General features: G+C 39.4%; 1 long non-coding RNA gene across 1 annotated transcript; it reads left to right on the top strand.

Moving 5' to 3' along the window:
• The first annotated feature begins 4,122 nt into the window (after positions 1-4,122).
• Positions 4,123-5,298, top strand: LOC104384974. Its single transcript, XR_719855.1, has 2 exons — positions 4,123-4,436; positions 4,666-5,298. It is a non-coding gene; the product is annotated as an uncharacterized LOC104384974 (long non-coding RNA).
• The last annotated feature ends 12,925 nt before the right edge of the window (positions 5,299-18,223 follow it).

Raw genomic sequence — 18,223 nt, 5'->3', positions numbered from 1 at the left:
GTGGGTGGGGTTTATTCAGGGCTGTCATTCTATAGTAAAACCCCCATGAAAATTTGGGGAGCAAGCCAGAGAGAGATTGTATTTTGTGACTTGTTGCTGTTCCTCAGATTACACACTTTATTCTGGCTTCTTATTTTAAGTAGCATAAAAGAGTGTTAATTGCAAAGGAACTTCAACTTGTAAAATACCAAGTATATTGAAGATTTGCTGTGATTATGTTTTAGCAAATGTGTTAAACGTTTTTGTGCTATGGTTTCTGGAAGGTGCTCTCCTTGATAACTCATATGGCGCTTCCTATGCCTACGTATCTCTTTGAATGATGATTAAGAAATACTTGGCACACAAAAGAATGGGAACTATGTGCAGTTCACGAAACGTAATGCATGCTCTGACTTACAGTTTTCATAAAAAGTTTGCAAAGGTTTTATGTGCCAGAACTAGTAACATGATCTACTTTAGGAACTCCCTGGCTTTCCAGCTCTGCAGAAGTCATTTTTTCTCCATTCAAAGGCCAGATCCAAAACCTGTTAAAATCAGTGGGAACTTTTCCACATTTCAGTGGGCTTTGGATTAGTCCCTAAGTGTTTTAACCAGAATAATTGTACCAGCCTCCCATTGGAAAAGCAGAACTATTCACCTAAGGTTGTAATATACAAACCCTTATATGTACTTGCCTCAAAGATGTGAACTTGAAAATAGGGATTTCAGATAATTTGTGAGTTTATTCTTAAACAGTGTTTCATTTAACTCACAGAGTAATTATTCTGATAAATACTATATTCTAGAACTTAAAGGGGCATTTTGTTCAACTAGATCTGTTTACAAAACAACAACTTTTCAGATGTATACTACAGTGGAAGCATTCTATGGCAATTGCTTCTTCATAAAATTGATGTTTTTGCAACTTCTAAGGATACATAAATGCAAGGGCAGTAATGGAAAATCCCATAACACATTCCACTTTTCTAGAAATAAAGTCAGTGGGTAAATGAACAACTGTCCTGTAAAGGAATAATTTCATTCCTCCCACTCATTCAATATGCAGATAATATGAATAAGACTAATTTACTTCTTTCTGTTCAGTAATAACTTGGCATTTCCTTGCAGCAGAACTAGTTTAACAATCAAAATAATTCAGGCCTCACTCTTTCTTCACTGACAATCAGACACAGAACCTCATCCAGGGCCTGAGGATGGAAGGAAGACTCTTTCCACTGACTGACTCAGGCTTACACCAGTTACCCCTTGTAGTCCTCCAGATTTTAGCAGTGCCAGCCAAGTCATGAAGAACAACAGTCATTGATTAGTGACTGCATGGCTGAAAAAGCTCCTAGCAGATTGTTGTATATTTTAACTTTTATAAATCTGAGGTTTTGTATCCATAAAACCTTTCTTCACTGTTGTATAAATTAAAGTGGACTTCAGGTGCTTCAAATATAACAATTAAAAGTTGCTTTCTATACCTGCAGTTCTGGAGAGTTGCTAGAGGTAATACATATGTCACCTGCCATGAAACTGAGTAGAAATAAATGGATTATTCCTTTTGTTTCCAAATAAAAATATTTAGTTTTATTACTAGCATTTCCACTTCAAAGCTAATGTGCTTATAGATAAGATCAGAAAACTTACCTTTTCCAGAATCACAAGCACAATAGAATTTCCTATCTATGGAATTTTAAATCCTTCCCATTTAGGGGGAATCTTGTTGTATAAATCAGCTGTAAAACTAATTTCCACCCCATGAACATAATAAGTGGGTTCAAATTTAATTCAAATCCTTACTTAATCCTTAGTCCCTAGCAAAGCAATATATCCACTGCTATCTATGAGAAGCTTGATTAGGTGGCCACAAAAATGATCCACGGGCTGGAGCACCCCTCTTAGGAGGACAGGCTGAGGGAGTTCGGGTTGTTCAGCCTGGAGAAGGCTCTGGGGGAACCTCATAGTGGCCTTCCAGTACCTGACGGGGTCCTACAGGAAAACTGGGGAGGGTCTTTTTACAGAGGCTTGCAGTGAGAGGACAAGGGGTGTAATGGTTTTAAGCTGAAAGAAGAGAGATTGAGGTTAGAGATCAGGCATAAATTCTGCAGTGTAAGGGTGGTGAGATACTAAAACAGGCTACCCAGAGATGTTGTGGGAGCTCCATCCTTGGAGGTGTTCAAGGGCAGGTTGGATGGGGCTTGGAGCAACATGGTCTACTGGAATGTGTCCCTGCCCATGCAGGGTAGTTGGAACTCGATGATCTTTAAGATCCCTTCCAACTGCAAAAATTCTGTGATTCTGAGATGAGAACTAGGATGTGGGGTTTTTTTGCTTCAATCATGTTACTAATTGGAATATTTTGTTCCCTTGTTGCAGTTGTCAGAGGAACTAGTGAAAGAAGAAGGGTAAAAAATGTAGCCCTGGAAGGTAACTGATAATCTATTGCATTGGATCTCCAAACATGACATGATATCCTGAGAAGATCACAGGTGCAGAAAATGAATGCTAAGGTTGGCATCTAATGAAATGCTGCATTAATTGGCATTTTCTCCATTATTTCTTGTAGTCTACTATGAAATTAGATACTTTGGAAAAAAATGAAGGAGACTTTAACAGAAATTATAAGAGCTTCATTTCTGTCTTTAATGGGTCTTGCAAGTTATGCTATTTTCACAAAGAAACCATCTGTTCAGAACATTATTGCTTAATGAAGTTCAGTTTAATAGGTTATTTAACTAATTTTCAGTAAATTTATATGATTTTAATAAGTAATTTAGATTCTCTTAGATGTGGTATCTGCATTTGCTGATTTTACCTAGTCTATTCTAAAGTATCACTTCTATTGCACTAGATTATCAAAGAGGTATTAGTAAAATGCTATATGAGGGTGTTGGCATTAACCTTACCCCCAGTTAGATGTGGCCTTTACCCTCCTCTGTTTTCTTATATCTACTGCTAAAAAAAATAATAATTAAAACAACCCCCCCCCCCAACATTGATAATATAACTGGCATTAAGCTCTGGGCCAGGTTGGAAATGAAATCAATTTTTGGTACTAATAACTGATGACAAAGATTAGCTTTATGAAAATATGGTGTGTGTCTCTGACAATGCATAGGACATCTAATTTGAACATAAATATAAGATTATATACAAAATGTATCTATTCCTGGATGGTAAAAGCTTGAGGCGTATATAAATACATGTGTATGTATATATATGGACATATACACAAGGATGTATCAACCTTTTACCATCCAAACGCATACAGGTTTTCAACAGTAAAAGCTGGGACTCTTTTTAAAAAATAGATAAGTAAAGATAAGATTGCTGTGAATACAGTATATGCACTAGGTCTCCTGTAAATGAGGAACTGTTTCTTACTGTTTTCTACATTGAAAAACAGTCTCCAACATTGACCCCAATGAATCTTAGATGTTAAAAGAAAATACCAATGAACAAATAGCACTTAAAAGGCTGTTTGCATCAACAAAGTGTATCTGTAAAATAAATGTAAAGCACATGAAGGAACAATACAAATACAAAGTTTTTACATTTGGTGAGAGAATATAACTGATAGTCAAATCTTTACCACTTCTCAAGGAGAGGTTCCTTATGACTCCTTGAACACATTCAGTCGGTCTGGCAAACATGTGCAAATGGTTGGCTGTTTTATTGAGGCATCTTTTGGTCCATGGAAGAAATGCTTCCATGCTGATGAGAGTGGGAATGGAATATCTGCATTTTTAAAGGACAAACAATAAATTTAAGCATGGGTGGCCTTAATCCTTAGTAGTTTTTCTTTGCTGCTGTAAAGAAGAGAAATCTAAATGGATACTCCTAAAGTCTTGCACTGAATTTAGAAAAAATATTTTTTCAACCTGTGGTGCAATTAACCCTAAACATCCTACATGAGCCATACATAGTAACCCCTTTAAAATTCTTGTCTAGAGATGATATTTTATTTATTTCTATCGTAATTCTTGGTGCAATCAAAGAGCAATTTATTCGAGCAGGAGTCCTGCTGGATGCTACTGTCTTCAGTAAATAGAGTAAAATGTATAGAATTAGTATAGCATAGATAATCCAAATTTCATTCATGTTTAAAAAGTTTGTCCTTTAACTATCAATGGCATTTTAGATCTTTGTTTTTGAAACAGCAAAGCTTTTGGGAGTATATTTAGCACATATGACAAATGTTGCACTTGGAAACTCAGACAACAAAACTAGTTTCTCGTGACAAAGTTGTTGTCGCAGTAGGGGACAATCGTCTGTGTCTCTTACAATCAGGTCTTTACCTTAACTCTGCAACTGAATACTTGAAGTAGGAAATAAACTAGGGGGGAAATAGGGTCACAGATACAAAGCTGTATAGTTAGATATTTATGTATGTGTGCCAATTTTGTCACAAATCTTACTTTAGGGGCATTTTTGCTCCACTCATGTTGGTGAGAGTGTTGATCTAAACTTTTATCAGGGCCTACAAGTTAGCCCCTAAAGAAGATAATTTTGTCTAACATTGTTTTTTTCTTTGTTTTGGGTTGTTGTTTTGTTTTTCTTTTAATTTCATGTGCTACTTTATGATGTTGGGAGAAAATCTTTTCATATACTAAAATAGAATCTCGGGGTTTACAATAAACACTGTGATGTTGGGAAGTATTTCATTTGAGCAATGTTTGGTAGGTTTTTTTCCCCCCTCTAAGTGTAAAGAAGCAAACCAACTTTTTGGTTATTATTTATGATAATAATAATTATTATTTTAATGTGAGATCAGTCTTGTACTCCACATTCTTTCTTTCATTTAAATGTACAGTATGAATTTTGTATTTAATGAATTTTGTGTACCCAGTATGCCCGTACCTGCACATTGACTTTCATTTGAAAGTGGGTTTCAATTTACTTTTTAAACAGTGTTTATGAAAAGACCTCAGATGTGTTGAAACAAACTATATCTGCAATGTTTTATTTGTGCGTGTAGGGTGATGTTTGAATGTGATGTTCTGCAGTAATGGGTCCGTATTCCCTATTTACCTTAGAACCTCATTTGATTGTGCTTCTTGTAATAATTTTTTTCAAGTGAGTGGCATGTTCTGGATTGTGATATTGATATATGGTTAAGGACATTGATATGAACTAAGGAATTCCTAGAAATTACCAGTGGGCATGTATTAGACAGTCATTGTAATTTAATGTCTAGTAGAAGTGTAAAGTACCAAGGTATTTAGAGTTCATAACATTGTTATCATGTGTATGGGAAGTATTTAGTGTTGATCAGCTTGTTTATATTCATCAAATAAACTTTGTTTCTTTCTGAAATCAGTGTTGTGTCATTAAAAGTGGGTTTAATGACTGCAAGAAAATGTGTGAGAGATGTTTTCCACATGGTAAATCTATCACACTCCTTATTTCTCTAATTGCTACCATTCAAAGTAATTTATCTTCCTGTTGTTACTATCACATAAACTGTTTAAGAAAGCATAAAAAGGAAAATGTCTCCTAGGCCCCACTCCCAGAAATCCTTACAAGCAACTTTAGTAAAGTGAGGAACCATTTTCTGGATTGGGCTCTTAGGGAGCAATATGCTTTTGAGTGGGTTTCTAAAACATAATATTCTTGTGTGACCCTCTGTAATTGCATAGAAAATTACATTTTGTTTATGTACTTTACTGACCAAAAGCCGTAAGGTGTGAAATTCTCTGCACAGTCAGCTCCTTTTTCAGCTGCCTGGTAAGTGGTTCCCCGTTTCCATTATGTTCACTTTTTTTAGAAAAGGAACTTTTGTTGAACAGGAATTTCTTACCTCATAGAACTCCCTGGACCAGCTCAGGGCACACACAGCAGGAGAATAAAAGGTGGGTAAGTATGCATTTTACTGAGGTTATTTGAAAACACACAGTCTCTTAGTTTTAATCTGTTTCTTTACCTATAAATTAGTTTTCTTGGTACGAGACTACTATGTACTAACATAGGATATTAAGTTTCACTTTTAACTATGGCTAAATATGCATTTATTGTGTATTCTACTGATGCCTACTTAGCCTTGAGTTGCAATGCTATAAAGTGAGTTGCAGTTGCTTCTATCTTATTCCTAGACCTGCACAATTTTTCAGAAGGGTTTTGTTCTGTACTCAGGCAGTGCCCATATTAGGGGACTCTCACTCTGCTGAAAACACACATTTCTCATTCTGTTTGCAGTGTTAATCACTTCCTGCTTTAAAGGCTGCTCCTGCATCCCTGCGTGGTGCAGGGACAATCCGTGCCAATGTGTCATACTGAGGGCAGAGAGGAGGACAGCAGTGGATTTGGGGAAACTGTTCAAGGCTCTCAAGCCCCATTTTCTGTAAGATTGTTTTCAGCATGGACTCTCCTCTTTCTTCTGTAGAAAGAGGCTGTGGGAACTCCAGGGGAAGGGACAGAACCCGTGTGTTGGTGTCTGCTGGGCCCATCAGGGGAGGGAAGCTCCTCCAGCCCTATGAGAAAAAGCCTGGGCAAGTGTCAGCCTCTTCTGAGCTTGAGGTTTCTTCCCAAGAGAGCCTGTTTGTTCACTCCAAACTTATGACAAAGTAGTTTGATGTTTGAGCAGGCAAAAGTGTGAGCAATGGGGAGCACTTGGGGAATGGAGCCATGTATTGGCTTGCAACATTTCAGTTCAGACACACTCTGAGAGCCCCAAACAGCATGAGTTGGATCAAGCCAATTGCAGAACACCTACTGCATCTCCTGGTTGTTCTCTGGAACCTGTCAGAAAGTACAAAATGGGGGGTTGAGGAACCACATGGCTCTGCTTCACCTGTTGGTATTGCTTCTCCAAAACACAAAACTTTTAATAACAAATGTACTAAATCATTCTAAATAAAGCCAAGTCAGCTCTCAGTAAGTAATGCATTTCCCATTATGAAGTCAGTGGGAGCTCTGCGTGTCGCCAGGGCATGATTTGGCCCATATACGACAAGGACAGCTGATGTGGGGCTGCTGTACAGATTTCCCTCCTCTGAGATTAGAGTGATGTTACTTCATGCTCCTAACTTTCCAAACAAGATGCCTCTTTTTCAAATGCACTTTTCCAAACAAGAGGCAACTCAGCAGGAGCAGCCCACGACACATCACTACAGATGTTGCGTGGCTGGGAGACACTGATGCAGCAGTAGCCCTGTTGAGAAGCCCACACTTGATGATGCAATTGCAGAAACACGGACTGATTTTGTTTGGTTTTACCTTCCTCCCACTCCTTGCTCTTCAAAATGACTCCTTCTTCAGAATTAGACTATTCTAAAACCAGATCACCACATATGCAGGGGAAGAGCAGGCAATATGCCAGTGCATCCTAAAGACAATGCATGTTCCTTTGAAACGTGCACTGGAATTTGTGCTACAGATAGTTATACCATATATTCCCACGGAGCTACAAGTCTCAGGACAAATCCAAGAACTTTGAACTCATCCAGTTTCTAATGGAGGCACTTGTCCAACTTTAGAAAGGCCATGTTTTTGGTACTCACCCCAGCCAGGCCAGGAGACAGCAGATGTTCTGGCAGCTGCAGGCTTCCTTGTGCTCAGGGAGCTGGGGCTGGAGGAGAGCAGCCAGCTCCCTCCAGATGGAGCAGACAGCCAAGAGGTGAGTGGGAGGCTGCACAAGGAAGTTAGATAGCTCCTGATAGCAAAGGACTGATGATGTGTGGCTCCACATCACCTAACCAACTTTTGAGAGGCTGCACAACAGAAATAAGCATCAATCCACGGTTAGCCTGAGTTCAGCAAGAAGTCTTCTTGTCATGGTAAAATCGATAGAGAGGAAATATCAGTGAAGAATGCATGATACTGGAGTGTGGTAGCTATTTTTTATTTGAATGCAATTTGGACAAATGCATTAGTCATAAGTGAGTTATCAAGGGCCTGCCAAATATGCAGCTAAACAGTTATTGTAGCAAATTACACTATCATCTAAACACCTCTGTATTGGCTCCTAGTTGTCTTCTTTTGCAATAAGTTGTTTTTTGGGTTTTTTCTCTTTATTATTGTTGTCTAATATTACTGTATTTACTGCTCTGGTTACCATAGAAATAAATAATACCATGAACAACATGCATACAAGTGACGAAGAGCATTTTCTGAGTTTCATGAGGAGAAAATACTTGTTAATGAAGACCTATATTGTTGGGTAGTTCTTAACATATTTCTCAAGTCTGTTGATTTGTGTCCTCATATGAATTTTATTATGGGCTTTACATTTCATTTTAAACTTCCAAAAATAAAGAAAAACAGCTGAAGTACTTTTAATTTTTTTTAATGGCCAGAGTTTGGTTAGAGGTTAACACAGGCCAAAAGAGAACACAGATCTGCCCTGGAGCTCTTGCAGTTCTATTTTGTTTTGTTTTGCTTTAATAAAAAGATCCTTATTACAATCCACTAAAGTCACAGAAATGTGATCATTATGGACCAGCCATATTCCTTGTGCATAACTCTCCTGCCCTCTGCACCTTCTCCAGCCTTAGATCAATCAAACGTGTGAAGGCAGGATTGCTGTCAGTCATGATAAGTGTGTGCATTAAGGGACTAAGCCAAACTTCACTGAAGTGAACTGAAACACTGTTGATTAAAAAGTAAGTTTCAGGTTGCACCCCATTTGCTGTTTTCTTGGGCAAATGTGTACAGTGACAGGAGCATGAGGCCAAACCATTTCCTCCATGTATGAGAATTTGAGCTAAACGGAATTCAGATGAACAAACTGCCTGACTTTTTGAATGATTTGTGATTAGAAAATATACCTTAGATGCATTATTGAAGTTCATTGACAATGTATTTTGTTTATAATTGTCTTGTTTCTAGATCAGCACTCTACTCCTACCAACTTTTAGCACAGTCCCTGACTACAGAATCATAGAATCATAGAATGCCAGGTTGAAAGGGACCTCAAGGATCATCTGGTCCAGCCTTTCTAGGTACTACTATAGTTTATATGCGATGGCTCAATACCCTGACAAGCTGAGACTTAAAACTGTCCACTGTGGGGAAACCTACCACTTCCTTTGGGAGACTATTTCAATGTTTGACTCATGGTGAAAAATGTACCTCTTGTGTCCAATCGGAATCTCCCCAGGAGCAACTTGTGCCCATCATCCCTTGTCTTTTCTGTGTGACTTTTTGTAAATAGGGAATCTCCATCTTCTTTGTAGCCACCCTTTAAGTACTGGAACACGGTAATGAAGTCTCCTCTGAGCCTTCTTTTCACAAGGATGAACAAACCCAGTTTTCTCAGCCTTTCATATGGCAGGTTCTCCAGTCCTCTGATCACCCTTGTGGCCTCTCTGGACCCTCTCCAGCCTGTCTATATCTTTTTTGTAGAGCAAGGACCAAAACTGAAGGCAATACTCCAGGTGTGGTCTGACAAACACCAAGTAGAGCAGGATGATGACTTCTTTATCTCTGCAGGTGATGCCCTTGTTGATGCAGCCCAGCATCCTGTTGGCTTGCTTTGCCACTGCAGCCCACTGGTCACTCATGTTGAGCCTGTTATCCGCCAAGACCCCTAGGTCATAGTATTTTTATGACTGAATAAATATAATTCAGTCCATAGGTTAGCTGGCTATTGCTATAGATAGATTTGCTATTGCCTCAGAGAGTAAAATGCATTATATTTAAGGAGTCTGTTTTCTAAAACAAATTCTGACCAATCTTTCAGTTTGTGCTGCTACAGGAAAAAGAGGCAGAAAAACCCCCCCACACACTAACTAACTCCCAGAGCTCTGCAAGTAGCCAGTTTTGAGAGGATTTGTTCCAATTCTGAGCTGTTCACCTTGTCAGTTTTCTCACTGAAGTTAAACAACCAGTCTCCGTATCTGAAAGCTGAAGGTTGTAAATCTTCTTTGTGAATGTTGCCTATGACAGGGAAGGAAAGACTTGTATAATTACCACTTGTACTTCCTCAGAGAACATGAGCTCAAGTCTAAAGCAAGGAGTTTGGTCAATAAAACATCAAGGTCTGAAAACTACAAGAAAAGACCTGTCCAGCTCACAGGATAAGGATTTTTTTTCTTGGGTACAAGAACATGAATATTTCAGTGGAAGTTTCTTCTTCAGACCTGAGTGTTGTGCAGGTATTCTTGAATTTTCTTTCAGGACTCTCATAATTTATTGCAATTCACAGGTAAATTAACTGAAATATCTCACAATCTTCCTTTTCTGTGAAGCACAGTGCACTGGATATAGTTATTGTGCTATAACACAGAGAACTATTTCCCAACCTGACTATACATGTTGTTATATTCACCAGTGGTTTTGAAACAGGTTAAGAATTTAAAGTCAGAGCAGGAGTAGCACCCTTTTTCCATGAATAATGCTGCTGATGAGGCAGAATGAATCACTCTCAGTCCTTTTCAGGTGAGTGAGGGATACCAGTGCTTGGCCACTGTGGCTATAACTGGCTGGACAGCTTATAGAAAAATACAACTACTCATGTCACCAAATTTTTACAGGACATAGATCCTGAAATCAATTATAAATGCTGTTGGGGTACTGTGAATGCTCCTGGTCCTACTGAAACCTTTCCATAGCAACCCTCCTTCACATCTGTTCTCTAAATACATCACAAGGAATGATTTTGGTTAAAATGTTTATGCTTTGCTGCTATGCTGTTTGCTCTTCTCCATTGCAGCCATCGGGGAGCACAGGACTGATTTTTCTACTTTCTGCAGTGCTTTGTACATTTTTTAGCTCTTAATTCCCTCACGCAGCAGTGCCACATGCAGTCTTTGAAAACTTCTTTTTGAAGAAATCCTGTGATTCTTTGGCTGCTTTGCCATCTTCTCTGGGGCTGCACTGAGGACTTTGCATGAGGCAGGAGCCACCTAAGGTAAGACTATCTGAAATTTAACACGTTTCAGACTTGGATTACCTGAGGGTCCCATTCTGTGGGTCTTTGCTGTGGGATTTGAATATAATCAACACCTTATACAATACAGACCGAAATGCAGAAAACCTTATAAAATTTTCCTAGTATACATTAGGTTGCCATCATTAGTGTCCCAAAGAATCATGCAAATAGGAAATATTAAAATAGGTTGTTTAGAAATACTGTTTTGTCAGAGTTCACTTGCATGATCACTTTGGCTCAATGATTATTTTTCCTCTCACTTTTGAAATTCTAAATACAAATTGTGATGCAGGCACAATTGTTAAACTCTCAGTGATTAGTGAAAAATTGCACTGAAGGGGCATTTTCTGCACCTGATGTGTTGATGTGTTGGACCTTGACACCATAAGAAGATTTGAGAAGAGTTTATATTACTAAGCAAAACAGACATTAAACTGCTGTCTGAAAATAAAGAAAATGAGATAGTTTAATTGAGTAATTCATGTGAAACAAATGGTGCCTTGATGTGTGACAGCCTAGTACTTTTGGGAAGGTCAAACACCAGGGAAAAGATTATTTTTTTTTTAATAAGATGTTTTTATTTTGCTACATTTCCTCCTATTTGCATGCTAAAAGTATTTCAAAGTCTCTGCCTTAAACCATGTTACAAACAAAATGGCAATTGAACAGATAGTTTTGATGTTATGCACATCCTACTTGCACCACAGGAATGAAGATGAAAAGGGCATTTCTTTTGAGTGCCACATCTTAGTAAAGTTTTGTAATTATGCTACAGAGACCATATTAACAATTCTTATTAAATACAGGATATCATCTTAAAATTAATACCAGATTTTTAGGAAGGGCTTTTTAACAAATATTTTAAAATTCTGAGTTCACTTTTAATTAGCTTTCAAAATCCAGTCCAGATATATGTAAAGAATATAAAATGTAAATATATTTTCTAAAGTACTACAGTATGTGAAATATAAATTGTTACATGCTTTTTTAATGCAGCTGAGTGAAGCTCAGTCTCAGATCAGATAGAATCTTTCAGATAAATCATTTATGACTAGATGACTTCTTATCCAAAAGTCAAATATGTGATCATTTACAGAGGTCACTGGCTGTATTCTGCTCTGTGTTCCATAATCAGCTGAAATAAACCCCAGGAGTCCCTCCTGATTGTATACTCACAGGGTCACAGTATAATAAAATACTGTTCAAATTGTATTTCAGACAAGGAATGCTTTCCCCAAAACTATTCTAGTCTCAGGGACAGGACTGTCAATGTTCATTCCAGTGCAAATGGCAGGTATAAAGTCCAGCATTTTGAAGGAGAGCATCCTGCCTACTTAGCAGCAAAAAGCCCTGCTGTGACACACATTTAACTATTGAAGTGACTCTTATAAGGTATATTCTGTACTGCTTTTTTTTTACAGAGTCAAGCTGGGACTTACAACTAAGGCGCCTTTTTGATAAAGCAGAGAGGCACAAAGAAAATACTGAAAAACCTGGGAATATTTTCCTAAGGAGCACAAGCTAGTATTGTGGGATAGTGAAGAAATACTATCAACCTCTATGGAAACAGAAAATATCCTTGTGATATCCTACTTAAGATACTGCAGCCCTCATAATAACTTCATACCATATTGTCAAAAAAACCCCAAACAAGTCACATGTTATTAGCTTCTGGCATTTCCATAATTCCACAGAAATACATGTAACTGATCACAAAAATGCAGTAAATGTTCTGCATAAAACCTTACATAAATGAATGAGATTTTGTTTTCCTGTGGAGGTCACTACAGCCAGCAGTAGATGAGTATGCCCACTTCTATGCTGGGTAAGTTACCCTGTAAGCCTCAGAGGTTCTGGAAGGAAATGTTTTATGAAAATATTAGCAAAACAGCTGATTAAAGAAAGAAAACTTCCTAAATTGGCAACCCATAATAAAGACAATTAGATAAACTGAAGTGCAATTACTATTATCAAGCAATTAAGTGGCTAGTTCTGTAGCTGTGCCTTTGCTTGGCTGCATTGTTAAAAGTGATATCATGGAGTCACCACTGTGCTTTGAATTATAGGTTATTACTGACTGGGTGGAAGAAACACTGTGACCAGGACAGATGCCAGCAAGGCAGGGCTGGGCAATTAGCATGGCAGCTCAAAGCAGCACACTAGGCAGTAGTGAGTACCTGCCACACTCTCCCATAAGCAAAAGTACAGCTACTTGACAAAAAAATGTACAAGATAATCTCCCATATTTGTGAGACTGTCAGCTCCAATAGTTCAGGAAGCTGCTCGCATGGTTTTTCTCTGTCTTCAAATGAAGAATTGGAACAGAAGGATCACATGTCCAGAGGCTGTGGGCTTTGGTGCCAGAACTCAGGTAGGCTGGAGCGCAGCAGAGGTTTCACTGCAGAAGCCCTCATCCATTGAATTGCCAGGTCCTGCCTGGAAGTACAATACACTGCGCCACACTGGTCCCTTGTGTCTCCCAAGATAATACTATAAGCATTTTTTGGTCAGGTCACCCCTTCAAAAAGTGACAGTCTGCAGATTCTGAACAGCAGAGAAGAATGAGAAGCAGTCTATGATAAATCAAGTTCCAAATTCTCAAGGCCAGGTTAGTGATTTTAGTCCCAAGTGCCAGGTTTACACACACGGCCATTATACCTATTTAGTATAGAATATTCATACATTCTACTCAGCCTGGTCCCATGGCTGTGCTATCAGTGTACTCTTGTGTTATTCACCCTGGGCAAACATTTGTACTGTGCAATTTTCAAATGTTTTCTTAATTTTCATTTGAATTGAGGAAAAGAATATAAAGCTAAAATTGAGGTACAATCACTGGGCAACGTGTCACAAGGTTTGCCTAATCAAATACTTAAAATGAAGAGTTCAAAATTAGTATAAAGCTTAAATATCTTTGTAAAATGAGTTGTCAAACAATGCTGTATTCTAAACAATCTCCTAAGTATTGAGGTCAATGTACAGACTATTATGAAGCTTGGAAGATAGGGTTAAGTTTATCAGATGTATTGCTCATGGTGCATAGATAGATAGCTATGTTCAGAATTATATTGGCTTGCAGCAGTCATGGACAAATATATATTGGCTTAGCTGTTATGACATATCTTTAGTCCTAAGGAAATGATGAATTAGCTAAGTCATCTTTAAGATAAGTGTCATATAAGGGCTAAACAAGCACCCTCCTCTCACTCTTAAATACACTTTACTGATGATATGTGTGTGTACATATTTTAAAGAAATGCTTAGTGGTATTTCAGGTGAGAGCTTCAGCCAGCATCCACCTACATTCCTCCTTGAGCTATGCAGACTTTGAGGATCAAATATTGCTACAATTATAAACTCAAGCCTAATCTTCTAATCTTCTTGGAGGTAAGTGGTGCTATTCAGGAGCAGATGTGGCCCCAGGCAACCATACATGGTTGTGACCATGTCAGGAGTAGGAGTCAGACTGGTCCATGCTCATGGTTAAGTCTGTGGTGCCCTTTCCTCTCTTCCCCTTCCTGCTTATTCATGGTCATTGGTAAAATCTCCTGGGAGTCCTAATTAGTAACAAGTCATATCATTAGTAAGGCACAGGAATGACACGACCACCATGAAAAGGTGCCAGGCAGAAAATGGGATTAAATTTCCTAATGTAGGAATACCATTTTATATGGTTCAAGGAGGATAGTGAAACAAGTGTGGAGAGGTACCACCCAGCAGCACCACGTGTGCAGCCCCAAAGGCTGCTTCTGCTCTCTCTGCTGCTGCAGCTGGGAGCCTGAAGCTCTGCCAGAAAGCAGAGACCTGCACGTGAGAACGGGGCTGCTAAAGGGCTGTTACACGTGAGGGATACAAGTGGGCTGTGGAGATGAGCCTTGTCCTGTCATTTCTCCATTATCTCCTGGGCAGATCCCCTCTGCAGCTGTGACCTTCCCTGCCTCAGTCATTCTGTAGCTCTCTGAGGAAGAACCAGGACACTGTGCTTGTCTACAGTCAGTGTGACAAAGCTCCCTGCCTGGTCATCTCTGGAAAATGAACTCTCTGTGTGTCTTTGTGTGTGTGTATTGGGGAGAGTTATGTTCAGGCCACTCAGAAGAAACATGTAAGAGCCCTCCAGAGTTTATGGGAGGTGCCTTTAGCCTCGGTGTAAGAATGAACTGGTAGCATTAGGAGAGGGAAAGTACTCTGTTGTTAAGGAGTGGTGGTGGGATTGTTTATTTTTCCTCCCATAAACTTTTTTTTTTTTTTTTTAAGGTCCTAATGGAAACAAAGCAAAGTATTATTCCTCTAAAAGCACTATGCTTTAAGTAAACCAGACTCACTACTTGAAACATTCCAATGACATATGGTGGCAGCAGGGGGATGGCCGATACGAGGACTGGAGAGGTATCACCGAGATAAAGACCCACAGCTTGGAGGCAAAGGCAGAAGGTGGGAGGAGAGGGACACCTGCTCTGGAGAGAGGCAGGACAGAAGAGAAAACAGCAAATGCTTCTGCAGCACAGAGTGAACCCTTTGATAATTACCTTCAAAACCCTTGCTATTCCAGAGAGAAAGCTAAAACATGTCAGAAGCTCCATTTTCATGGTCTCCATTACTACAGAAAGCAGAGGTCTAGGCAGCTTTCCCACGCCCTGTTGGCTGCAGAGGATTCATGTCCCTCTTGAACACCTCCTTCAGACACCTGCATTAGCAGTAGCACCTGCCCCTTCAGCTCACTGAGCTCAGTGTGCCAGAGCCAGGGCTGGGCACCAGCCTCCCAGAACAGTAAAATAACCATCACTGTGGGGCACCAAATAGCAGACTTCCCTGCTCCTGTGAAAGGGCATTTTTTTACCATCTTCCACCTGGCTGACTTCACAGCAGTAGAGCCTCATGCTGCAATAGATGTGGCACCTAGTTGGCATCTTGGTTCAACTTCTCTTAGAGTTTCTTATTTTTGTAAAGAATCCTCTCATATCTTTATTTTCCTCCATGGCCAGCACACATGGGTGTTGTACCTGGCCTGAGATTTCTGCAGTGGCAGCAAGGTTTAATAGTAGGAGGGAATGAAATTACCCCACCTGTGTTTTGCACATTAAGAGTGAAAAAATGAGTCCACAACTGTCTTTCTCCAGATGATAACGTAGATGACTCCTGTGTGTTTTGAGGGAGCTATTTGTCATGCAGTTCATTACTAATAATAACAAATTGGTATAGTTCTTGTCAATTCAAGTAAGAAATGGTTTTGATTTGTTTTGTTCTTTTTCTACAGACTTTGCAGGTTTGTAGATTGGTGTATTTACCAAAAGCTGTGGCACCCCGTAAACTTCCCTCTGTTGCCTGCTGCTTAATATTTGCATGCCACTGCATCTAAAATCTGTCTTCACCTGATAAAGACAATTGCTAATCTAGACTCTTTTTTTTTTTTTTTTTTCCTCTCTAGTGGTTATTGCTGCTCCCAAATATCCTGGCGTCTTTCAACATCATGAGTTTGGGATTTGAGGGAGGGGAAGGGGACAAAGCAGGGGGACATGATGGACATCCATACTATTTTGTGTTCTAGTCTTTTAACTTGTCAAAGTTTCTTCAGCAATCAGGCAAGGTAGAAATACATAATGATTATTTAAAAAGAGAGTTTCCCATGCCTTTTTTTTTGCCTCTATTACTGCAAGATTTGGTATAAAATCATAATCTCTGGCATTTCTTTTGTAGTCTAGCCCTCTTTTGGATGACAGAGGAAAGCAACAGTAGGTTTTAGGAAAGAAAACAGCCTTAGGAAGGTGTGTGTATATTTTCAAGGCAGTTACATCTTAGTCCCTTGGAGCTTAAAATTAAAAGTTATCCCTGGAGTAGATGTGCTGGTGGGCAGAGCACAGATGACATATTCAAAATAACATGACATATTTGCTCTGATGGTCATTATGGTGCTAAGTACGGCCTCACTTAAAAAAGCATATATGCAGATACCCTGTGCATAGCAATACCAAAGCAGCTGCATGCGGGCTGTGCCTTCACAAAGGTTCAGTGCAGTATGTGTGATAATTCCTATATTATATATGCAAATGCCATGGTGAACTAAAAAGACATATAGAAAATGCCTTCTTCCCTTGAAAGTTCTGCTTCCCAAACACGTTCTTCATGATGGAAAACTGTGTCTATCGGCACAAATGTGCCTGACTGCACATTTGCCATTGGCAAGGTGTAAAGATATAAATCACACAGCACTACACCTTAAAATGTGACATTTTGATGTGACTGCTCTTGCTAAAATGCATTAGTCTGCAGAAAAATGGCAGAAACACTTCTAAAAGACTGGAAATAATCTCTTTCTATCTTAAGAGAGAATTGCAGGGCTAGAGCAAACTTTCATCTCTCCAGTCCTGCAGTGTTGCTGTTTGGGGTTCTGCTGTTTGGACATTCAACAATATCTATGCAGTTCCAATTACATTACTCTGAGCATAATTATTTTTTCCTCCAGAAAACACTTGGATGTCGGCAGGAAAGCATGGCAGCTAAACTGTCCTGGTCACTTAAGAGCACCATCGCCAGCAAACCTGGAAAAAGAAAAGCTTGGGCAGAATGAATGCCTGTAACATTGTCAATACTTCTCCCTCCTGCCCCCTCTAGCTTCACCCAGCTGTTTTAAATAGCAAGGAGAAATTAAAATTCTTAAAGCCTTGCAGGATGTTTGGATTTCTGCCCTTTATTTCCACTTCTATGCGCCATAGCTTGAAAATTTGCCCATGATTTATAAATTCCCTGTTCAGCTTTCTTTTTAAAAGCAATGACTAGGAATCACGGCAACAAAAATGATCTGGTGTTGGCTTCTACTATTGCCAAGCTGCTGCTAACACAGCCCTGCCTGCCTGACCGTCCCGGCCAGGCGTTTGCCTGCGCCCGATGACATTATGCAATTACATGATGATAAACATCATTCGGGAATACAAATGCGAGAGGTAAACAGCTCGGAGCTCTTTATTAGTTTATTTCAGGCCATCTTTCTTGTTTTACTGCGCGGCTCCTCCCCTTTTTACAGTTTTTTGCTATTCTTTACTAATTCTACTGATTTGAGAAATGACCTTTAACCCACGCAGTTTGCAGACTCCTAAAGGGGATAATTGAAATGCCACAGTAAACCAAAGGCAATAAAATATTATTTACTAGGCATAAAACTAAGGTTGGTCTTCCTAAAAGGAACGAACAACCTCTTTATTCCTCCCCGGACCTAGTGCTACACCTAATTTATAAATTCCTCAGTAGCCGTCCCAAGGAATGAACCACAGCCTGGGCTGTGAGGACGCCTAATGAAAAGGCTGCTCGGATATCCCGGAGTAAAGAAATGTGATGGGAGCGATGCTGCGGCCTCGGGCCCCATCGGGGCAGGCAGGT

This window comes from Chaetura pelagica, unplaced genomic scaffold (genome assembly GCF_000747805.2).
Source record: "Chaetura pelagica isolate M959 unplaced genomic scaffold, ChaPel_1.0 scaffold630, whole genome shotgun sequence".
Taxonomy (NCBI): domain Eukaryota; kingdom Metazoa; phylum Chordata; class Aves; order Apodiformes; family Apodidae; genus Chaetura; species Chaetura pelagica.
Note: the sequence above shows the minus strand (reverse complement) of the source record. Positions and strands in the feature narration are given on the sequence as shown.